This window comes from Ceratotherium simum, chromosome 17, assembly GCF_057802395.1.
Source record: "Ceratotherium simum simum isolate JZ-2026a chromosome 17, ASM5780239v1, whole genome shotgun sequence".
In the NCBI taxonomy this organism is placed as follows: Eukaryota; Metazoa; Chordata; class Mammalia; order Perissodactyla; family Rhinocerotidae; genus Ceratotherium; species Ceratotherium simum.
In genome coordinates this window covers 61,334,258-61,358,867 of record NC_141916.1, presented here as the reverse complement: position 1 = coordinate 61,358,867, position 24,610 = coordinate 61,334,258, and the positions used below count along the sequence as shown (strand labels likewise).

At 42.6% G+C, this 24,610-nt stretch overlaps 1 protein-coding gene across 1 annotated transcript in view; it reads left to right on the top strand.

The window, feature by feature from the left end:
• Positions 1-13,161: 13,161 nt before the first annotated feature.
• Positions 13,162-24,610, top strand: part of MICAL3 (microtubule associated monooxygenase, calponin and LIM domain containing 3) — a 227,867-nt gene continuing 216,418 nt past the window's right edge. Inside the window, exon 1 of the mRNA XM_087443001.1 lies at positions 13,162-13,213. The gene's annotated coding sequence lies outside the window, so the exon portion shown is untranslated. The remainder of the gene's footprint in view (positions 13,214-24,610) is intronic.

The window sequence follows — 24,610 nt, the reverse complement described above, 5'->3', positions numbered from 1 at the left end:
CTGAGAGAGGAAAGAAACAGTACATATTTCTAGAAATAGTCGTGACGCACAGTTTGGGATGGGGTTCTAAGGAAACTTTCTTGAATGGCTGATTTGAACATGTTGAAGGTGAGAGCCAAATCTTGCCTTGGAAATGGCTGGTAGGTAGGAAATAAAGAAACCAAAGAATGGGGAAGGCCCCATGGCCCAAGGGTTAAGTTCAGCGCACTCTGCTTCAGTGGCCCAAGTTCAGATTCCGGGGGCAGACCTACACCACTCATCAGCCATGCTGTGGCAGTGACCTACATACAAAATAGAGGAAGATTGGAATGATGTTAGCTCAGGGCGAATCTTCCTCACACACACACACAAAAAGAAACCTAAGAAGCATCAATGAAAAGAGAAAAGTAGGTGAGAGTAGTGCAGCAGGAGGAGGAATCAGGCCCTAAGTTGGACATGCTGGGGTTGAGGTATCAAGAGGAGCTTCTAGTAGCTTCTAGTTCAGGGACGTCATTCACTAATAGGCAGCCTGTGTATCAGTAGAGAAGGTTCTGCACACTGCAATCTCCATAGTTCCAAGATGGCCTTCTCTTCTCCACCCTTCACTCCCTGACAAAGGAGTAATAACTCTTTCAAGTCTGAAAAAAAAAAGATGAATTCTCACAATATGAGCAAAGAAGATAGACATTGAACCAATTAAGTACAACTGTGGTTAGTGCTCCTCCTGAGGGATGCAGTGGGACAAGCTTCTCAAAGAGGTCAGGGAAGGCTTCCCTGAGGAGAGAAGTCTCAGCTGAGATGTGGAGGTTAAGTAGGAGTTAGCAAGGCAAAGTGTTGGTGAGTGAAGGGGAGAAATGCATTTCATGCAGAGGGAAACATGTGGAAGTCTGAGGCAGGAAGATGTCAGGCTTACTAGAGGAACTAAATGAAAGCTGGTGTGGGGGGAATGACAGAAGACAAGGCTGGTTAAGTAGACAGAAGTCCCATCAGGCAGGGTCAGAAGGATTTTGTACTTTATCCCAAGAGCATTAGGAAGCACCTTAAGGTACAGGGGAATGATGTGATTTTAGTTTGTAAAATATCACTCTAGTCCATCAATGGATAAATAGATAAACAAAATGTGGTACATACATACAATGGACTAATATTCAGCCTTATAAAAGAAGAAAATTCTGATACATGCTATAATACGAATGAACCTTGAAAATACTACACTAAGTCAAATAAGCCAATACATGAAGACAAATACTGCATGATTCCACTCATATGAGGTACTTAGAATAGGCAAATTCATAGAGAGAGAAAGTAGAATAGTGGTTGCAAGGGCTAGGGGGAAGAGGGGATGGGGAATGGGGAATTATTATTTAATGGGTACAGAGTTTCAGTTTGGAATGATGAAAAAATTCCAAAAATGGATGGTGGTGATGGTTGCACAACATGGTAAATGTACTTAATGCCACTGAATTATACACTTAAAAATGGTTTAAATGATCTCAAAGGACTCCAAATAGCCAAAAACAATCTTGAGGAAAAAAAAACAAAGCTGGAGGGATCACGCTTTCTGATTTCAAACTATATTACAAAGCTACAGTAATCAAAACAGTGTGGTACCGGCATAAAGACAGACACAGACCAATGGAAAAAAATAGAGAGCCCAAAGATAAACCCTCACATATGTGGTCAAATGATCTTCAACAGGGATGTCAAGACTACACAATGGGAAAAGGATAGTCTCTTTAACAAATGGTGCTGGGAAAACTGTAGATCTGCCTATAAAAGAATGAAGTTGGACCCTTATCCCACACAATACACAAAAATTAACCAAAATGGATTAAAAACCTAACCTTAAGACCAGAAACTATAAAACTCCTAGAAGAAAACATATGGGAAACGCTTCACGAGATTGGATTTGGCAATCCAACGGCCTGGATCCTGGGCATGAACCTATACCACTCCTCAGCCATGCTGTGGCCACGGCCCACATATAAAATGGAGGAAGATTGGCACAGATGTTAGCTCAGGGCTAATCATCCTCAGCACACACATACAAAAAAGTTTACTTTTCTTATTTTGGATACCTCAGGAAGACCAGAGTCTTTTTCTTGAGTTGTTTACTTAAAGCACTCTGGCTTTATCTAGCATTCTTGATAATCCTCTCTGGCAAATCATTTCAGGGATCGATTTTGGTTTTGTTTTTGTTTTCTTTTTTAGTCTACAAAATCACCTCTAGGAACAGGCGACTGTTAGTTTGGGACCCGTGCCCATCACACTTAACTCCCTAGGGATTGACAGGCCAGTGAGGGATGACTTGAACCCTCCGCATTCTTCTCCTTTGAGCTTCCTGATGGTTTTTTCCTTAGGCATCTTTCTTAGAGGTTGGCCTGGGTGACAATAGCATCCTTCTGTTAGAACTCTTGTCTCAGACACAGAAAGCAGCTAGGATTCATTAAGGATGAAGCTTCTGATACCAAAAATGTAGGCTTCCCTTTCAGTAAGCCAATGTTGCCTGCTTAGGAATCTGAAGCAGAAACCCTTGGGGGGCTGTGGGTACACAAGCACATTCCACGTCTGCCAAGGGACCTGGCTTCTCACCTGGACAGTGATACTGAAGGCTGTTGGGTAGACAGGCAGGAATTCTCCCTCACGGGAACTCCGGTTTACTCCAGCCAGTCAAGGGCCAGTGTGTAGGTGACCAGGGTTTTCTGAGCAGCCCAAGTTAGGAAGTTCCACTCTGTAGGGAGGCCTTTCCCCTATGTTATCTGTCTTGGCTTCAAACTTTGCTTGAGATCACCTTTTGCTTGACACATTGCCTGATGGTCAGCTCTGCCTGGGGTGGTCCGACTATTATGACCCAGACTGACGTCCTCCAGCTGACCCTGAATTCTGTCTGGTTCTATTCCCTTACCATGATGAGTACACAGGTACTTGCCTTTTCCATACCTCACATGTTACCTGCAAGTCTGCACTGCACCTCCCAGTCACAGCCCCTACCTATCTGCCTGCCTGGGGCAGAACATGGAACAGAAGGCGAGAGAAAATCAAAGCTTTCCACTTTACTATTTACACAGTTCTGGTAAAAAACTGAGTAAGGAACAAACTGATGAAACTATTATTATTTATTTTAACTAAAATATACAGAAATTTATAATAATCCTTTACATTCCCATAGCACTATTTAGTTTACAAAGTATTCTCATATGCATTGTCATCTGATCTTCACATGCTCCTGCAAAATGAGGGAAACTGATATTTCTATTCCCATTTGACAGATAAGGAAATATATGCTTTAAAGAAGTTCATTGATTTGCTCAAGGTCACACAATCAATAGATGGTGCAGGTGGAAGGCGTTCTTATATTAGGTCTAAAGACATTCTTGAAGTATCCTTGCTCCTCCTGCCACCCTGTAACAGGCCGGGTCAGGAATGAAAGATCTGGTTGTTCTCTGTGTGATCCCTTCAGTCTGGCTTCCCTCTGGCTTCTGTCTCAGCAGATTTGACTAAGTTCGTGGAAGAGCCTGGCTGTTTTCAGGCACACAGGTTCATTGTGTCCAGGTAGAGAAGAGTATTGACTTGCTCATTTATTGCTTCAAGACTAGGAGCCTCTCCCAAGCCTTCAGCCCCAAGAGGCCTCCTACAACAGAGAACACTGACTGGTATGGGAACTTATACAACTTCAGACAGTGTGTTTGGTGCCAGTGACTCAGCTGGTTAGAATGAAGCAAAGGGGCTGACTCCAGGCTGTGTGGGAAACTGCATAAGGGAGGACAAGGTTCCCACGGGCACATCGTCTGTTTCTTTCTACCCTTGGGCTCAGCTGTGTCTAACAGGAACAGAAGCAAGAGATGCCAGGCACAGACCTGCCCCCTTTCCACCCTGACGTGGACAAAGCCTCAGGCGGGGCTTAGTCCTGGCCCTATCTTCACCTGACCTGAGATGTCATCAACAGACAGTTCCTATTAAACAGGGGAAGGGTGACTTCGGCAACACCATGACCTGGAGCAGCAACTGGGGGTGGGGGAGGGTGGGGTTGGGGTGAAGGGACAGAAGAAATGTGGACAAATTCCCAAAACTAAGTGTATTAAAATTCACATTGATTTTAAAATAAATATATACCATCTGGCATTTTTTAGGAAGATGGAGAGGAGTTGAGTTTGGGGAGGAAGAATTGCTAACTGGCACAAAAACAGGCTGTAATGACTGCAAACAGATGTGAGTCACCCTAGGAGCTCAGTCTTGTGTCTTTCATTCCAAAGCCTTGAGCCAAGCAGAGCTGGTAGCAGAGCCCGAGAGCCGCCAATCTCAGGAAACTGGGCTGGGGAAGGAAATATAGACCAGCAGTTTCTGAGCTGGTCTCCAAGGAACAAAGAGAGCGATGAAAGAGGTGGGGCAGAGGAAACCTGTTACCACCTGGTGTCTTGCCACCAAGAAGATAGAACGCACTTCAGACTTTGGTCCCTCAGTAACTTGATTAAACACACATTGCATGTGGACATCTGCTGAGAAACAGAAGAGCGTAGTGGTTAGGAGTGCAAAATCTGGAGCAGAATGCTAGGTTCACGCTCTGGCTCTGCCTCTTACTAACTTGTGACCTTGAGCAAGTCACTTAACCCCCCTGCCTCCATTTCCTCATCTGAAAATAGAGCTAAGAGTAGTAAGTACTTAATAGAGCAGTTGGTAGGATGAACACCTAAAATAGTGCTTGCGTTCTAAGTAAGTGAAATATAAATGTTGTCTATTGTTACTCCTGGGTACAGTGGAGAACCACCAAGGGCAGAAAGCAAGGTCCTAGAACAGCTATCATCTGCAGCACAAATGCGTTTAAGACAGAAACCTGTTCTGAAAATGTGAAGAGGTACCAGAAGACATAATTACAGCAGTCTGGGGCTTACATTAGGCCAAGTTTAGGCTACCTCATTGGAGTAAGATAATATAGCTTTAGAACTATGACTTAGAGCCGGACCAGGACACTTCTTCTACCAGACCCCAAGAAAATTAAAGGGGAAAAGTATCCTATTCCATCTTTAAGAAAGTCAAATCATTCAAAACACACTAAGTACCTACTCTGTATAAAATATTCTAATAGATGTCATCGGAGTTAAAATGAAGTAAAGGAATTGTTCTCTGTCATTATGGATTTTATAATCTTATTGGGAAGTCAGGGTCAACACCATACTCACAAAAAAGTGTGGGCTTCCTCTTCTTGAACAATATGAATCTAGAACGTCATACATTTCTCTATTTGCCCAGACTTTGAGCAAGCTTAAATTTTAATTTAGTGTCCAAATTCTGTAGCAATTCACTTTTTCCCAGAGGTCCTTCTGGATTCAATTTTTCATTAAAAGTTTTGTTTGTTTTTAAAAATATGTATTCTAATATTATAAACCATTCTGAATTGTTTCGGGAATCAGAAGGCCAAAAGCACTAAAACATTATCTATTGGGGTGAAATAGCAGTACAAGAAAAATAGCCCATGAAGACTCACAGAATCTTTGAGTTAAAGGAAACTATGAAGTCACAGAGTCGATTTTTCTCCCAAAGTAGGTTTCCTCCTATAAGATCTCTGATGCATGGACCCAGCATTTCCCTGAGCACACTTCCAGACCATTCTGTTGTGAGTCAGCCATTTTGGAAAATTCTTAGAACAGAAATCCATCTCCCATTAACCTTCATCCCTAATGATCCTGTTCTGCCCTATGAGTTACATAGATCAAGCCATGTGCCTCTTCATTTGACAGCCTGTCAGATATCTGAAGGCAGTAATCATGTCCTTCGGAAGTCTCCAGCCTAAACACGCCCAGCTAATGTGGCCCTTCATCCTGTGGAGCAGAGCTCAGACCCCTCGCCATCCTCTGGTGGATGAACTCGTTTATCAAGCTCTCTCTTGGAACACTGTGCCCTGGGCCACACATAGTGGTACAAATATGACCTTGCCAGCACCAAGTACTCCAGGCCAGTCACTCCCTGCAACATTAGGTCACTCTCTGCCTGCTAATATAACCCCAGAGGTTGCATTAGCTGTTTTAGCAGCTTCTTCCCACTCAGGGCTTTTACTGAACCCGTGGTTGACTTAACTCCCCCATCTTCTGTTTCACATGAAGTTCAGCCAAGTCAGGCCTGTACCATGCAATAGATTTTTCAACTGAAAGTGCAGGCCATTATATTTAATCGTGCTAAATCTCTACTTATTAGTTTTAGCCTATCATTCCAGGTAGACCGTTTTTAATGTTTATCCTGTCATCTATTAGAAATAGATTTCATTCTATTTCTATTAGCTACTTTTCTGGCTTTCTGTCATCTGCAAATTTAATCAGCCTGTTTTCAAACTTCAAGATTACTAATACAATTCAGTGTGACCTTGAACTAGTCACTTAATCTCTTTAAGCTTCAGTTTCCTCATCTGTAAAATAAAGGGGCAGGGAATGACTTCCTAGTTCCCAGGAAATTTTGATATATCTTACACAAATTCAAATGGCCAGCTGGTGAAAGACTGTGAAGGCAGACAAAAAGAATGGAGTCATTCCTTTCACTTATGGTGTAAATTGCTCAAGTAAATTGTGATGGTTAATTTTATGTGTCAACTTGACTGGGCTAAGGGATGTCCAGATAGTTGGTAAAATGTTATTTCTGAGTGTGTCTGTGAGAGTGTTTCCAGAAGGATTTAGCATTTGTTTTTTTAATTTTTTGCTTTGTTTTGTTTTGTTTGTTTGTTTTTAAAGATTTTATGTTTATTTATTTATTTATTTTCCCCCCAAAGCCCCAGTAGATAGTTGTATGTCATAGCTGCACATCCTTCTAGTTGCTGTACGTGGGACGCGGCCTCAGCATGGCCGGAGAAGCAGTGCGTTGGTGCGCGCCTGGAATCCGGCCCAGCTGCCGGCAGCAGAGCGAGCGCACTTAACCGCTAAGCCACGGGGCCAGCCCTAGGATTTAGCATTTGAATCAGTAGACTGAGTAAAGAAGTGCACCCTCACCTACGAGTATCATCCAATCGGTTGAGGGCCCAAATAGAATGAAAAAATGGAGGAAAGGCAAATTCTCTCTCTCTTCTTGAGCTGGGACATCTCTCCTCTCCTACCCTTAGACAAGAGAGCTCCCATTCTCAGGCCTTCGGACTTGGACTGAATTATACCTTGGGCTTTCCTGGTTCTCCAGCTACAGACGGCAGATCATGGGACTTCTCAGCCTTCGTAATCATATATATATATATATATATATATGTATATATATATATATATATATTTCTCTGGAGAACCCTGACTAGTACATCAATGTTCTGTATTCAACTTCATGTTTTGTATTCATCATTCAACTTTAGGCCTCAGGCATTCTCTTACAGAAATTAAACTCTGAAAACAACAATGTGGTAGATACCTTCATTCATAAATACACGTTCTACTTTTGTATAGCTCTAGTCTGTGGAAGAGAAAAGCTACAAAAATGTATAGGTATTTTGTCAATTTAATTGCAATAAATTCAGCTTCTAAATTCCATAATTTATCTAAAACTACTTGGTGAAATATTAGTCTTATACTCCATTCAGTGAAATCAGTGCTAAATATTATGTTTTTATATTCAGAAATTCACTCTGACATAGCTCAATAAGAGAATTTATGAAAGATCTGTTACTACATTTTATCCACTCCAATTTTGCAACAGCCTTTAGCCCTTTAGTCGAAAGTAAAAACCTTTTGGTCTGATCTGGATTTATAAGGTACATTTAAAAATAATCAAAGGATGGGGCCGGCCCCGTGGCTTAGCGGTTAAGTGCCCGCGCTCCGCTGGTGGTGGCCTGGGTTCAGATCCCGGGCGCGCACCAACGCACCGCTTCTCCAGCCATGCTGAGGCTGCGTCCCACATACAGCAACTAGAAGGATGTGCAGCTGTGACATACAACTATCTACTGGGGCTTTGGGGGGAAAAATAAATAAATAAATAAAATTATTAAAAAAATAATAATCAAAGGAAATAGATCCCCTTTTCACCCTGGCACACCTAACTTCTTCAATGGAGGAATAACAAATGTGGGCCGGCCCCGTGGCTTAGCAGTTAAGTGCACGCGCTCTGCTGCTGGCAGCCTGGGTTCGGATCCCGGGTGCGCACCAACGCACTGCTTCTCCGGCCATGCTGAGGCCACGTCCCACATATAGCAACTAGAAGGATGCACAGCTATGACATACAACTATCTACTGGGGCTTTGGGGGAAAAATAAATAAATAAATAAAATTATTTAAAAAAAAAAAGGAATAACAAATGCTTAAAAGGCTTGAATATATACCAGGATCAGCATTGTACCCACTGCCACCCTCCCCTATGGGTCCTCCCTCTTTTGCCATCTTCTCCGGAGGAAGACAGGAGCCAGCATTGGGCTTGCTTTCCTTGCAGTTCACCTTGGCCAACCGTCAGTGACATCAACCTTTGATGGGTTAATTACTCTACTTGCTTTTCCCCAGAAGTCCCCTCAACCAAGCCCAGCCCTCTATGACAACATTATTAAACATACCTAACCATCTGGTCAATGCTAAACACTGACATAAAATGTGAGGATCAGAGGGAAATCAAGGGCAGCTTTTCTATAACAGGAATGGGGCTGAGGCCACCATCAGAGTCAACAGCAAATAAGTTCCAAGTTCTGGCATCCCTGACTTACCATAGGACCTGGCTTCCCACTTCTGTCTTAAATCTTTCCTCCCTAAAGCCTCGTGTTTTACTACTTCTTGCTTATATTATTTTAAAATAATAAAGAGATATTGAATTTTTCTGAATTAAAAAAAAACACAAAGAACTAACTCTAATTTCCCAAAGAGTGTGTGAGATAAACAACTTAAATACCAAATGCCAAGTGAGGATAAACCAGGTTGGGAAAGGTATGAGTGGAAGAGACTGTGCACACCTTGTTGAGGGGCCAGTGAGTCAGAAATTCCCACTAGAGAGGAGGATTAGAGGTCTTAAAAATGTTCATACCTTACATTAGCACCCCCCAAAATGAAATACTTCGGTATAAATCTAACAAAATATGTACAAGACCTATCTGAGGAAAACTACAAAACTCTGATGAAAGAAATCAAAGAACTAAATAAATGGAGAGATATTCCATGTTCCATGGATAAGAAGACTCAGTGTTGTCAAGATGTCAGTTCTTCCCAACTTGATCTATAGAGTCAAACAATCCCAATCAAAATTCCAGCAAGTTATTTTGTGGATATTTACACACTGATTATGAAGTTTATTTGGAGAGGCAAAAGATCCAGAATAGCCAACACAATATTGAAAGAGAACAAAGTCAGAAGACTGACACTACATGATTTCAAGACCTATTGTAAAGCTACAGTAATCAAGACAGTATGGTATTAGTGAAACAATAGACAAATAGATCAATGGAACTGAAGAGAGAGCCCAGAAATAAACCCACATAAATACAGTCAACTGGTCTTCAACAAAGAAGCAAAGACAATACAATGGGCAAAGATAGTTTTTTCAAAAAACGATGCCAGAACAACTGGGCATCCACATGAAAGAAAACGAATCTAGACACAGACCTTACACTCTTCACAAAAATCTACTCAAAATAGACAACAGACCTAAATGTAAAAATGCAAAACTATAAAAATCCTAGAAGATAACATAGGAGAAAACCTAGATGGCCTTGGGTAGGCGATGACTTTTTAGGTATAACACCAAAGGCACAATCCATGAAAGAAATAATTAATAACCTAGCCTTCACCAAAATTCAAAACCTCTACTCACAAAAGAAAATATCAAGAGACTGAGAAGACGAGCCACAGATTGGGAGAAAATATTTGCAAAAGACACATCTGATAAAGGATTATTATCCAAAATATACAAAGAACTCCTAAAACTCAACAGTAAGAAAACAAACCCAATATTAAAAACAGGCCAAAAATCTTAACAGTCACCTCACCGAAGAAGGTATACTGATGGCAAATAAGAATATGAAAAGATGTTCCACATCATATGTCACCAGGCAAACACAAATTGAAACAATGAGATACCACTACGTACCTATTAAAATGGCCAAAATCTGGAACAGTGACAACAACAAATGCTGGCGAGGATGTGGAACAGCAGGAACTCTCATTCATTGCTTGTGGGAATGTAAAATGGTACAGCCACTTTCGAAGATAGTTTGGTGGTTTTTACAAAACTAAACATACTCTTATCACACAATCCAGCAATCATGTTCCTTGACATTTACCCAAAAGAGTTGAAAATTTATGACCACACAAAAACCTGCACACAGATATTTACAGCAGCATTATTCATAATTGCCAAAACTTGGAAGCCACCAAGATCTCCTTCAGTAGGTGAATGGATAAATAAACTGTGGTACCTCCAGACAATGGAATATTATTCAATACTAAAAAGAAATGAGTTATCAGCTCATGAAAAGATGTGAAGGAACCTTGAATGCATATTAAATGCTCCACAATAGGTAGAACACAGAGAATTTTTAGGGCAGCAAAAATACTTCATGATACCATAATGGTGGATCCATGTCATTATACATTTGTCCACCCATAGAATGTGCAAACCAAGAGTGAACCTTAACGTAAACTATGAACTTTGGGTGATAATGATGTGTCACTGTAGGCTCATCAATCGTAACAAATGTACCACTCTGGAGGGGAATGTTGATAATGGGGGAGGCTGTGCCTGTGTGGGGACAGGGGGCATATGGGAAATCTCTGTACCTTTCCCTCGATTTTGCTGTGAACCTAAAACTGCTCTAAAAAAGTAAAACCTTAATTAAAAAATGTTCACACCTTTGATTCAATATTTCATTTCTAGGACTCAATCACAAGGAAATGTTCAGAAACATAGCCAAGATTTATGTAGAAAAAATTTTATTACAGTTATATGTAATCAATAAAAATTGGAAATAACTGAAACATTCAATAAGGAGAAATTATGATATATTCATATAATGAAATATTGTACAGTATTTAAAATAATGTTTTTAAAGAAACTTAATGGAGGAGAAAATTTTCACAAGTTTTTAAAATGAAAAGCAGGATACAATTTTATGTGTGTGTATATATATATATGTGTGTGTGTGTGTATGTATGTATTCTTTGTCTTAGTGCATTCAGGTTGCTATAACAGAACACCATAGACTGGGTGACTTATAAACAACAGAAGTTTATTTCCCACAGTTTTGGAGGCTGGGAAGTCCAAGATCAAGGCTCTGGCAGATTCTGTGTCAGTGAGGTTCATAGATAGATAGCTGTCTTCTCACTGTGTCCTCTGAAGGCCAAAGAGGCAAGGGAGCTCTTGGGGTCTTTATAAGGGCACTAATCCCATTCATTAGGACTCAGCCCATGTGACCTAATCACCTCCCAAAGGCTCCACCTTCAAATACATCAATTGGGGATTAGATTTCAACATGAGTTTGGTGAGGGGGGTGGCACAAACATTCAGTCTACGACAGTCTTAATTTAAAGATAGAAAAAAGACGGGAAGGAAATAAGAATATTAATCACTGTTTTCTTTGGGAGGTAGGATTATGGATGATTTTTATTCTTTTATGTTTCTATATATTTCAAGTTTTCTAAAATAAACATTTTATTTTTTACACAAAACAGTGGAAATAGATAAAATCAGAAGACGAGAGGTGGGAGAAATTATCAGTGATTCTGGACATTCTAGGAAGTTTTCCCTAATATCCATTTGAGCCATACCCAGATGGCCTCGTGTCTTCAGCTACCACATCAAAGAGAACTGGGTGGGAATTCCAGCTTTACCACTTATCCAGCTGAATAACCTTATACAAGCAAGTAACTTATTCTTTCTGCTCTTATGTTCTTAATTTATAAAACAGTGATATAAAATCTCACAGGTTGACAGGATGATTAAATGAAATAACCCATGAAAAGCCCACGCACGTTGTCAGAGCTCAGTAAAAATGTGTCCCCTTCCCTTATTCTAGAACTGGAGCAAAACACCTGCAGATTTGTGGGTGGAACAGACACTGATGCAGAGTGATGTGATGTGATGGAGGGACTCTGAGTGATGCCCCGGGCCACCTCTGAGCATAACCCTGATCCTGTCAGTTCCACTCCTCACATTAATGGCTATGGAAATGAGAGGAATGCTAACTAATGAGGTAAATGATGACATGATTAAGGAGATATCAAGAGGGACAAGCAAGAGCCCCTTCTCACTGAGTCATCAGCAAAGGGTCAGCCCTCTTCTGAGGGTGCTGGCTGCAGTCAATCCACTTTTGACTACATAGCTTCAGATGGATACCACGCTGAGGCCAATGATCCTTGACAAAATAAGCTCTAAGGCTTCTTTCTGCTCTGATTATAGCGCTATGATTATAATAAGCAAATGCTGATAGGAATTTATTCAAATCCATCCTGTCTTCCATCCGATTTCTTTTAGTCTTGGCAGATTTCTTTCAAGTTCCATGGGCTGTGACAATCCAGGGGGGTTTGTTTAGAAGTGTGAAAGAAGACTGCTCAGACTCCAGCCGCAGAAGCCTTTCTGGGTGTAGGGAGAGAGGTGTAGGTTCTGAGCCCTTAAGGGCCTCTTGCAACTGCACCTTTCCCTCAGGGAGCCTCCCACTAACCAGCATTTAGCAGGATTCCCTGGGGCAAGAGGCCTCAGAATAGTGCTGGAATTTGCAACCCTTAAAATGCTGGTTTGTGTGTTGAGGTAGAGATCCGGGAAGGGGAGAAAGGGAAAGGAAAAAAGACCAGGAGGAGGAGGGAGGGTTTGGTTTGGGCTTTGGTTTGAGGCTGAAGAGCAGACATTGTGGATGGTACCATCCAGGAACTCCACTTCTCTTAGATCTCTTGCGGCTCAGCAGATGCCCAGGAGAGGGACCAGCACGTCGTCTCTCGTTACCTTTTCTCCACCGCCTTCCCCAGCCCAGCGGAGTCGCCGGCTCCTGGTTACCATAGCAACCGCGACGAGCCCACAGCGGCTCGGCGGCGCTGACTTCTCCAGCCCCAGCTGAGATGCCGCGGTGAGGACAGGCCGCGACAGGCCGACACCCAGATCTCATTCCTTCCTCGAACCTCCGGACCCTGAGAGAGAACTGGGGGGAAGGGACAAGGGGGTGTAAGGGACGTACCTTGGAGCCGGAAGGTGGCGTGTGCAGCACTCAGGATGTGTGCAGCCATGGCAGCAGCACCGGTGTACTGAGGACGGACTGCCCCTGGAGCCCAGCGTTTATCACGTATGGAGGAGAAGACTTTTGAAGCCCTAATCGGTGAGTACCATCAAGTCTTCCTTTGGGTGAACAAATCTCCTAAATGACAAGGTTATATGTCTTGATTGATGCCTTAAAAAAAATCACGTCTTTAAATTGCTTATGATTGGGAAGCATTTGCCTTTCTGACATCTTTGGGTTTCTTGGAATTATATTTCATCTCCCTTTAAACGCACTACTCCCTTAACCGGAGGGTGCTACACGCCAGTCTCCGTGACTCCATGACCGCACAACACCCCACCGGTGCGGATACCGAGCATCACGAATACACACCCCAAAGCCTATCAAAGAAGCAGCCGGGCTCAGTTTCCCAGTCACTTCCATCCAATTCGCTTTATGTTCCTACCCTGCAATCAAAGAAATAACGTCCCCAGGCACCAGTGGCATGCCGGATGTCAGAGAAACGCCAGGAGGTCTTCCGCGAAGCCGCGTCCTTTCTAGTGAGCTCAGAGAAACGAATGCATTAGCTCAGCCCGAGGAAACAATTGTTCCACCAGGAGGGAACCCACTTCACCCCAGCAGAGGGCGCGAGCGCTGTGCTACACACTCGGGAAACAGCCCGAAGGCGAGACAGGCGCGCACACCACGCGGAACCCGGAGACTGCAATGGACGCAGCCCAGGTGGTTCTCTCGGAGATCTTTAACAAAGGGATGGTTAAGTTCATTCCTCCCTGGAAGGAAAAGGAAAGGCCAAATGACTTCTAAGGGACTGCATCTTGTTTTACAATCGAATGATTATGATTCCATGGCAAAACACTTTGTGTGTATTGAGTGCTCTACTTGCCTGCCAACCCTTCCCCTTCCTCCCTCCCCACTCCCCCAAAAAATGTATAGTTTGTGCTGGTTTCTTATTGGTCTAGCCCTGTGATCAACCATTTAGAGTTTTCATTGTTATAAAGATTCCTTTCAAGGGAAGGGTGAAATCTTGTTAAAAGATAAACTTAAGGCTGAACTGCTGGGCCCCTGCAGTACTTACTCTTCAGTGGTTCTCAACCCTGGCTGCATGTTAGAACACCTGGGGAGCTTTAAAAATGCTGGTGCCTGGGCCCCATCCACAGAGATTCTGACTTAATTGGTCTAGGATACAGCCTAAACAGTGCGCTTTTTAAAAGCTCCCAGGTGATTCTAATGAGCTAAATTTGCAGTCCACCCTTCTAATCAATCAGGATGACATTTTTCCTGATGAACTTGGTAATAGCTTAGCCTCTCAAATAGGCTGCTGCTGGGGGTGGGGAATACAACTGTCACGAATGCCTGGAAGCTGCAAGCTAAGAGAGCTGGCATGGATTAGGCTGCTCAGAGAGGCTCAGGATAAGGTGATGTTTCAGAGGAGGGAAGGGGCCTCTCTCAGAATAGATCCCCACACTAGATGAAATGTTCTGATTTATATTCCAGGGCCAGGGGAAAAGGAGATGCATGCCTTTGCAAGTCTGTAGGGTGAAAGCGATGGCCCCTTGAGATTTATGAACTTCATGTCTGTTAGTCCTAGCCAGAGTCACAGTGTGAATTGCCACCCACCCCAAGGAGAATGGACACTTAGAAAGAAGTGGAGGGAGCAGGAATGCAATGGTCATTCTAAAGAAGAGAGAAACAACAATATAAATTATAAAGCGTTATCATTCCTAGGCCCAAAACCCTTCAAAATGACTAGAATTCCTCCTAAGCTTGAGGGAAATCCTAAATCTTAGTTTCCCTGAAAATTCAGGCACTGGGGTAAGCAAATCTCTACAAGCGCTATCTGTTGCAGGCCGGAGGGCAGACGTCTTGAGAGGTTCTTCCAATACTTGCGTTCTAAAGTTATCTTATGAATATTCATAAGTGCTGTGAAGCAGGTAAGAGCCAGAAACTACACAGCAAGTTTGAGTTTGCAATGCCTAAGGTGCTCGAGGAAGTTGGGTAAGGCCTTAAAACTCTGGGTATGAGAAGTTAGAATTTTAATTTTTTTCCCCCCCTAAAGCCCCAGTAGATAGTTGTATGTCATAGCTGCACATCATTCTTAGTTGCTGTATGTGGGACGCAGCCTCAGCATGGCTGGAGAAGCGGTGCGCCCCCACGATCCGAACCCGGGCCACCAGCAGCGGAGCGCACGCACTTAACCGCTAAGCCACAGGGCCTGCCCAGAAGTTAGAATTTTAAATGCACTAGAAAATGTGATCTACCGACCTGGAACTGGACATTCATCAATCACAGCTTCCTAATGCTCTTGCTTTAATTTTGGTTAAATAGAGAAATGGTTACAGTCTCCTTGGGGATAGGCATCAAAGTACTCTATCTTCTGAAACCCCTGCCAAGGCTTGGTCATTCACCTTGTAAATGAGCAAGAGAATTAAGAAGCTGTTTAAAGATCACACAAGCCACCCCATGTGGATCACAAAGCCTCGTGTGCCAGGGCTGTTGAGGGAGTGGCCAGGAGGTATCTCCTGACCACAGGATGGCCACAGCTCCCCCATGCTGCTGCGTGGGATTACTCGTCTCTGCATTCCCGGAGACTGACCTAGACAAGCCCTTTCCTAGCCCCTGCTTACTCTCTCTAAGCAACCCGCGACAGCTATAACAACCTCCGTCTTTCCTGTTAATAACTGTTTTTCTAGTCTATGCACAGCCACAGACACAACGCTATTTCCTCTCCTCCTGGAGTCGACCTGACCTCCTGAGACAATGCCTCCACCTCCCCTGGCTGGGCCTCCTACAGGTTTTCCCCAGCATTCATTTGCCAAAGCTGGGCCGTGGGCATGCTTCACCCTGCCTGCTCTTAGCCTCTCTCAGCTGCATGGAGCTGCTTTCCACTAGTTCCACATGAAGGATGGCACACAGGGGCTTCTGCTACCTCAAGCCAAATGCCCTTTCCCAATAGGTCGCCACAGAGCTGATCCACCTCACAGGGCAGGCCAGGCCAGGCCAGGCCAACCCTGCGAAGGTTGCCAGTCCACTAGGTGGCTAAGCTGGCAACAGCGAAACCATGGCTCATTTCTCATTGTCTTTCCCCACCATGACCACCAATATCTAGTCTCTGAAAAAGGGCAATTGACTTCACAGGCCCCTAGGGGAAACTGTCCAGTTGATCTGGCTTCATCTTCAGGTACCACCCAAGCAAGCTCAGAGTGGGAATACTGGAGGGAGCGTGATGCATTAATAAAACCCCACCGTATGCTTTTCAAACTGTGGACTGTGACTCATCAGTGGGTCATGAGATGGGTTTGGTGGGTTTTGACCAGCATTTTAAAAAGAAAGACAAATAGAATAGAATAGAGAGTATTAGAGTGTGTCACCTGCAGTGAGGGGAAGCTTTGCTCCTGAAACTTGTGTTTCAGTTTTGTCTACATGTATATTTGTTTGTGTGCATGATGCAAAATGTATTTCTTACTGTGGCTCATGGTCAAGAAGGTTTTAAAGCCTCTGCCTACAGGGCCGGCTCAGTGGCGTAGTGGTTAAGTGTGCGCACTCCACTGCTGGCAGCCCAGGTTCGGATCCCTGGCACACACTGACACACTGCTTGTCTAGGCCATGCTGTGGCGGCATCCCATATAAAGTGGAGGAAGATGGGCACGGATGTTAGCCCAGGGCCAGTCTTCCTCAGCAAAAAACAAAGAGGAGGATTGGCCTGGATGTTAGCTCAGGGCTGATCTCACAAAAAAAAAAAAAAAAAGCCTCTGCCTTACAGCAAACACTGACAGAAACTAAAGTTGAATCAAAGTTCAGTATAAAAAAGTGAAGATCTAGAAGAGCTAGCAAAAAAAAATAGAATTCAGTATATTTTATATCTATGGATCATTTTGAACCAATGGAAGAATCCATGAGGGAGACTGTTAAATCAAATTCACATTTAAAATTTCTGTCAAATGAAAAATGCATAAGTGGGGGAAATATTTGTATTAGATTTTACAGATTAAAAGTTAATATCTGTTAAACAAAGACTCCATTTCAGAAAAGGAGAGAGGTGGGGGTGTTGAAAAGGGAAAAGCGGAGGGAGGTAAGCACTGACTTGGGCCTTTGGAGGCCCACTTCTATAAGGCGTCTTTTCCTGGGTGTGGTGATACAAGAAAATGAGTGAGTTAGAGTTACAACTTCTGCTCCTTCTACACCATACTGCTCTTTTGAGATTGAACCAAACCTTTATTTGTTTATTTAATTTTTGCTGAGGAAGATTTGCCCTGAGCTAACATCTGTCGCCAGTCTTCCTCTATTTTGTATGTGGGTCCCCACCACAGCATTGCCACCAACGAGAGGTATAGGTCCATGCCCAGGAACCGAACCTGGGCCGCTGAAACGGGGTGTGCTGAACTTAACCACTAGGCCACTGGGCCGGCCCCTGAACCAAATCTTTAATATAAAGTATTTTGAATACTACGAAAAGGAAATCTTTCAAAATTTAAAAAAACACTTTAGAATTCCATGAATAGCTACTTATATGATTCTATTTACATGACGTTTCAGAAAAGACAAAACTATTGACAAAGAAAATAGATGAATGATTGCTAGGAGCTGGAGGTGGGGGAGAGGTTGACTACAAAGGGGAACAAGGAGACTTTGAGAGATTATAGAACTATTCTATAACTGCATATATTTGTTAAAAATCAAAACTGTACCCTAAAAAGAGTAAATTTTATAATATATAAATTATACCTCAATAAACTTGACTGGGGGGAAAAACTCCATGGATGAATTCACAGCCCATAAGAAGAAATTCGCCGCCCAAGGAAGTGAAGGAGTGAACAAGTGCACAGAGATGTGTTCATCACTGACAGCAGTCAGAGTGCAGAGCATAAGAACACTGTGGGGCTGTTTTACTTCTTGCTAATGATTAACAATTTTAAAAAACAACACACAGTGCTATTCAGGGTGCAGGGAAATTGCATTGCTTATTGTGGGTTGCCTTGTAAATTGGTAAAATTTGGGGGGAATGCAACAGGATGATACATAGGAAAAGCCATAAGAGTACCATACCCAGGAATTTTTTCCAATAAAGTTATTTAATACAGATTTTAAAAATTCTAAATGCATGAAAGATATCCTCTACTGTGTTAGTTATAATAGAAAAAAAAATAGAAATAGCCAAAATGTCCAACATTAGAGTAATGGTTAAAAAATTTATGGTACATCAATACAATGAAGTATTTTGCATACATAACAAAAGCTTAAATCCAGAGACATGTAGAAAGAAACATGGAAAAGATTTATGGTAAAATGAACAATAGAATACAAAATAGCAAGCACACCATATTTGTAACGTTAAATAATCTGTGTGCCTGTGGAAGACAAAATACAAATGTTTTCGCTGTGCATGTTGTGCAAGTTGCTGTGCTAAAGTGGTGGATTATAGATGATTTTTAAGTTTTAAAAATTCGTTTGCTTTTGTATATTGCCTTTTCAATAACAAAGAACCTCAAATAAAACCTTCAAGATTGGAAGATATTGATGTGGAGAAGAAAAGAAACCCCAGAAATTATATCACAATGTAGAATGTTGTTGTCTTGGCCCCAGAAACCAGAAAAATCATGCAAGTCGCAATTATGTTAAATAAATTCAAGCTATATGGATTTTCTTTCACTCTTGTTATAAGCTAATGTCAACTTTGGTAAATTCCTTGCTTATGGCAAGTAGTTTGTGAATATTTGTTGACTGACTGACTAAATATCTAGGTCTTTTAGTTGTACTTTTCACAATCGTGATCCTGGAAAACCTGAATTTATCTCTGAAGACGCATCAGAAATCAGTTCTCTTTAACTGTATATTGTAAGGGGACTTTAATTTTTCCAGCATAGGGAACACATCTTTGGGGATTTTTTCCCCCCATTAAAAGAATCATAAGGGGCCAGCCTGGTGGCGCAAGCAGTTAAGTTCGCGTGCTTCGATGCGGTGGCCCAGGGTTTGCCTGTTTGGATCCCGGGTGCACATCGACACACTGCTTGGCAAGCCGTGCTGTGGCGGGGTCCCATATAAAGTGGAGGAAGACGGGCACAGATGTCCTCAGCAAAAAAAAAAAAAAAAAAAAAAGAGGAGGATTGGCAATGTTAGCACAGGGCTGATCTCCTCACAAAAAAAAAAAAAAAAAAAGAATCATAAGAACACTTGAAGTAGGTCACAGCTCTGAAGGGAAAGACAAGGTGTGTAATGGACAGAGCTCTGGGGAAGCTTTCTTAGAAATTTGCCTAATGAGGTTGTTTAAATGATGGAGCTGTTTTATTTGAAGTGGGAAAGAGAGAAGAAGGGTGCCGGAGGGGTGGGGGTGGAGGTGGCGAGCAGGAACAAAACCAGCAACTTGGAAAACTTGTTCTCTTTCTTCCAGGCTTTGGTATTTTGAGACCAAACGGCCTAGTATATAATTCCTGGGTTCTCCTTTACCTTTATTTATTTACTTATTTTTTTGTGAGGGAGATCAGCCCTGAGTTAACATCCATGCTAATCCTCCTCTTTTTGCTGAGGAAGACCGGCTCTGAGCTAACATCTATTGCCAATCCTCCTCCTTTTTTTTTTCTCCCCAAAGCCCCAGTAGATAGTTGTATGTCATAGCTGCACATCCTTCTAGTTGCTCTATGGGGGAGGCGCCTCAGCATGGCGGGAGAAGCGGTGCGTCGTGCGCGCCCTGGGTCAGAACCTGGGCCGCCAGTAGTGGAGCGCGCGCACTTAACCGCTAAGCCACGGGGCCGGCCCCTCTCATTTACCTTTAGTTTGCTATGTAACCTCGAGATAAACATTTAGTGTCTCTGTGTCTCATTTTCATCATCCTTGAGAGGAATGAAAATTCTTGCTCTCTTCCTTCTCCAAAGGCATGTTGGGTGGAAGGTTTAGGTTGTAGGTGTGTTTACGCACCCCTATGCTCTTTTCCTAATGGTGTCTGTATTTTCTGATAGGCCTTCCACAGACAGGACACAAGTGGGGGATAGAGACATGAGGGAAATCCCCTTAAACAAAACTGTGTGTGTGTGTGTGTGTGTGTATTGAAAGAGGGAGAGAGATTGTACATTGTACTGTACTTGGGTCAACTCAGAGTCAGTAATCTTTGGACTAAACAAAGCATCAATTACTTTGTTGAATTTGCTATGCAGAGATAAGAATTTTCATTTTTAGGGAAGGGACATTAATACGTAGTAAGCACATAGTCCAGGCCAGTTGCTTTCATACACATCATTTCCATCAACCCTCAACAACTTTGTGAAATGAGCATTATTTTCCCCATTTTCTGATTTAGAGAGAGTTACTTCAATTCAGAGACGTTATGTGATTGGGTTTTTCTGCAGAAAGCAGGGAAGTGGGGATTTGAGTTCATTTTGCTCTCGTGACAAAACCCACACCCCTGTCATGCTTCCATGTCAGATGATTTGGGTTCAAATGCTGACTGTGACATGTGTTATCTATGTGACCTTGGCAAGTTTTTTAACTTCTCTGAAGCTCAATTAGCTTATATTAAAATAGGGATAATAATGACGCAAAATGAGGTTATTAAAAGAGTTAGAGCTTATACCTATTGGGGTTTTTTGGTTGCAAACAACAGAAATAGACTCTAGGGCAAACTTTGAGGAAGGATGGAGGAAAATTATTGGAAGAGTGTGAATTAACCCATAGAACCAAATGAAAAGCAAACAGCCAGGTCTTTGGAAGGATGAGAACCAGGGCAACTAAGAGGATCCAGAGAGCAGAGAGACAACCAGTTTCCTTCTTCAGGGTGTTCACGACTGGACGAACAGCTCATTATTTTCAGTTCTTGTGTCTCTCTGCTTAAAACTCAAATTCCAGGAAGAGAAGTCAGCCTGGCCTCAGCTGGGCCACATGCTGCCTAACTCATGGATGGAGAGCAGGGCACCGTGGTTGACATGCCCCCAGGCCTGCATACAGTGGGGAAAGACTGATGTAGACCCACAAAAGAAGATGTAGGTGTCTTACCCTGCAAGGGGGCCAGCATGCTGGGCAGGCAAAAGGCACAGGCGTCTACCCCACAGCTCATAGGATGAGCATCCCAGCCCCGGGGCCTGGCACAAACAGGCAGCTCCATGAATGCTTGCTGCTGTTGGGTTTTCTCATCACCTCCTGCAAGACAGCAGTTCCAGACCAGTAACTTATGGCGTAATAGTACATCTTCAAATCCTATCTCAGTGCTCTCCCTGCATATCGTGTTATGGTACATGTGGAAGACGATATTGGAACAGCATCCTGTGGTGAACTGACAAGGTACTCCCGGGTGAGGAGGCTACTGGGAGGCTCTGGCCACCCCTGGCCCTACTGGGCAGCCCCAAGAACTGAGGGCTTCAATATGTGGCACCCACTAGTGACACAACTCAAGCTTCTGTGATAGAACTTCAGACTGGCTGCCATTGCCCAGTCGCAGCTTGGCCTGTACCCCACTCCGCCTCCCATGTTTTAATGAGGATTCCCAGCAGGCAGGCAAGGGAGTGGAGTCAATAGTGGTGACTGTCAGCTATCTTCTGTCCCCATCCCCTCCTTAGAGTTTTCATTGTCAGGAATTCAAAGTTTTCAGGAAATAAAAGTAAATTCTAGATTAGATTAGGGACATCTGGCCCAAGGGGCCTAGACTGTCTTCGAGGTTTTACCTCTCTGCCTACAGTCTTGTTAAAGCCAAAGATGTTGCTGTAATGTACTCTGAGGGGCAGCTCTGACAGCACAGTAGGCTCTCGTTGGTGCATGCACGGTGGGTTTCCAAGCAGGGTGAGACTTCGGCAACACTCAAGACCTGTGGACATGAGGGTACCTGGAGGACCCTAAGACCATTAAATCCGGAAGAGACGTGCATGCTCTTCTCATTCCCTTTTGTTTTCTTTTTTGGGGGGGGAGGGGGTCTGTTGTTTTAAAATTGAATTTATTTTTTTCTCATTACAAAATATGTTCCATAGTCCATCCTTTCTCTAAATGAAAAAGCACAAATAAACAAAAAGCAGATAATCTCAAACCCCACCCATCCCTCTCTTCACATAGATATTAACATGTTAGTATTTATCTTTTCAAATTCTCTTTCTTTCTAACCCTCCAGCCTACCTCCCTGGGGTAGTGAGGTGCTTGAGGAAAGCTCTGGTAAGTGGGGAGGAACTCTACTTGTTCTTTCACGTGGGAATTGGGACAAGGAAAGACGGAGGCCCAATTCCGGGAAAGCCTTTTTCTCTCTCTCTCTTTTGTGGGACCACTCAAATAACTGCTCCTCCGTGAAACTTTTTCTGATCTCTTAGCTGGAAGCCTTCTCCGCCTCACAAGACAGCGCTTTCCCCTGGGCAACGACCCTTTTCTCTCCATGTCTCACTTTCCCGGCTCTATTGTCAGCTCCCTGGGGTCAGACCTGATGTCTAACTGATTTTGGAATTTTCTCAGCGCCCAGACAAGTGCCTTGCCCATCACAAATACCCATGATGAATGAATGAAAAAGGATCAGAGGCTTAAATCAAACAGAGGTTTAGTGATCTCAAACAGGAGCAAAGAGGATTTGGGATCCTGTATATGCCCTTACCAGGCACCGGACAGAGGAAAATTTGACATGTTCTCCTTCCCTATGAAAGGCTGATCCACTTGGATGTGTCCTCTTAAATCTAAAAATGCTGAATTGAATGCCAGTGGTTTCAAGTTTGTTAGTTCCATTCTGAGGCTTTATCAGGACGTCATCTTTCATTATTCCACTTCCTAATTGTGCAGTATCATATGCCCTCTCCCCCTCCTCCCTTCCCACAATTCCTTTCTCTCTTTTCTCTGTGTAAAATAAGTCATATTCAAATATAACCCAATTGGGCTGAACTTAACCATTGCCTCATGCAATATTTTTTTTTTAATTTTTTGTTTATTGCAGTAACCTTGGTTTATAACATTGTATAAATTTCAGGTATACATCATTATACTTCTATTTCTGCATAGATTACATCATGTTCACCACCCAAATACTAATTACAACCCATCACCACACACTTGTGCTGAATTATCCCTTTCGTCCTCCCCCTCCCCCCTTCCCCTCTGGTAACCACCAATCCAATCTCTGTCTCTGTGTGTTTGTTTATTGTTGTTATTATCTACTCCTTAATGAAGGAAATCATACGGTATTTGACCTTCTCCCTCTGACTTATTTCACTTTGCATAATACCCTCAATGTCCATCCATGTTGTCACAAATGGCTGGATTTCATCGTTTCTTATGGCTGAGTAGTATTCCAGTGTGTATATATACCACATCTTCTTTATCCATTCGTCCCTTGATGGGCACTTAGGTTGCTTCCAAGTCTTGGCTATTGTGAATAACGCTGCAGTGATCACCGGGGTGCAAGTATCTTTACGCATTGGTGTTTTAAAGTTCTTTGGATAAATACCTAGCAGTGGAATAGTTGGATCATAATGGTAGTTCTATCCTTGATTTTTTGAGGAATCTCCATACTGTTTTCCATAGTGGCTGCACCAGTTTGCACTCCCACCAGAGAGTTCCCTTCTCTCCACAGCCTCTCCAATACATGTTTTTTCCTATCTTGTTAATTATAGCCATTCTGACAGGTATGAGTTGATATCCCATTATAGTTTTGATTTGCATTTCCCTGATAGTTAATGATTTTGAACATCTTTTCATGTGTCTGCTGGCCATCTGTATATCTTGTTTGGAGAAATGTCTGTTCAGGTCTTTTGCCCATTTTTTAATTGGGTTGTTAGTATTTTGTTGTTGAGATGCATGAGTTCTTTATATATTTTGGAGATTAACCCCATTTCAGATGTATGGTTTGCAAAATATCTTCTCCCAATTGTTAGGTTGTCTTTTCGTTTTGTTGATGGTTTCCTTTGCTGTGCAGAAGCTTTTTGGTTTGATGTAGTCCCATTTGTTTATTTTTTCTATTGTTTCTCTTGCACGGGCAGACATGGTGCTTGAAAATATGTTGCTAAGACCGATGTCAAAGAGCGTACTGCCTATGTTTTCTTCTAGAAGTTTCATAGTTTCAGGTCTTACATTCAAGTCTTTAATCCATTTGGAGTTAATTTTTGTGTATGGTGTAAGGTAAGGGTTTACTTTCATTTTTTTGCATGTGGCTATCCAGTTTTTCCAACACCATTTGTTGAAGAGACTTTCTTTTCTCCATTGTATGTTCTTGGCTCCTTTGTCAAAGATTAGCTGTCCATAGACGTGTGGGTTTATTTCTGGGCTATCAGTTCTATTCCATTGATCTGTGTGTCTGTTTTTGTGCCAGTACCATGCTGTTTTGGTTACTATGGCTTTGTAGTATATTTTGCAATCAGGGAGTGTGATACCTCCAGCTTTGTTCTTTTTTCTCAGGATTCCTTTAGCTATTCGGGTCTTTTGTTGTTCCATATAAATTTTAGGATTCTTTGCTCTACTTCTGTGAAAAATGTTGGAACTTTGATAGGGATTGCATTGAATCTATAGATTGCTTTAGGAAGTATGGACGTCTTAACTATGTTAATTCTTCCA